The sequence below is a fragment of the Solanum tuberosum genome, unplaced genomic scaffold (assembly GCF_000226075.1).
Source record: "Solanum tuberosum cultivar DM 1-3 516 R44 unplaced genomic scaffold, SolTub_3.0 scf00194, whole genome shotgun sequence".
Lineage (NCBI taxonomy): Eukaryota > Viridiplantae > Streptophyta > Magnoliopsida > Solanales > Solanaceae > Solanum > Solanum tuberosum.
In genome coordinates this window covers 702,708-703,052 of record NW_006239120.1, presented here as the reverse complement: position 1 = coordinate 703,052, position 345 = coordinate 702,708, and positions in this window count along the sequence as shown.

Below are 345 nucleotides of genomic sequence, written 5' to 3'. Positions count from 1 at the left end.
CAAAGAACTCACATACCTTGATAGGGATCACCCCCGACGAAAAAATCCACGATGGAAACTTGTTGATCTCCTCTTTCTCCTCTTCTTCTCTTCTTCTTCTCTTCTTCACTCTCAAGAACCCTAACTCTTTCTCTCTTAAAATGTAACAAAAACGATCCAAATATCAGCCTAACACAACAATATATCCTCAAAAGAATTAGTTAGGGAAAAGACCAAAGTGCCCTTAATTTTCCGCACGGATTCCTTGCCAACTGCCCAACTTTCGAAGGCCATAACTCACTCCTACGAACTTGGAATTGAGAAAACTCAGTGGCGTTGGAAAGATCATTCCACGAACTTTGCAAC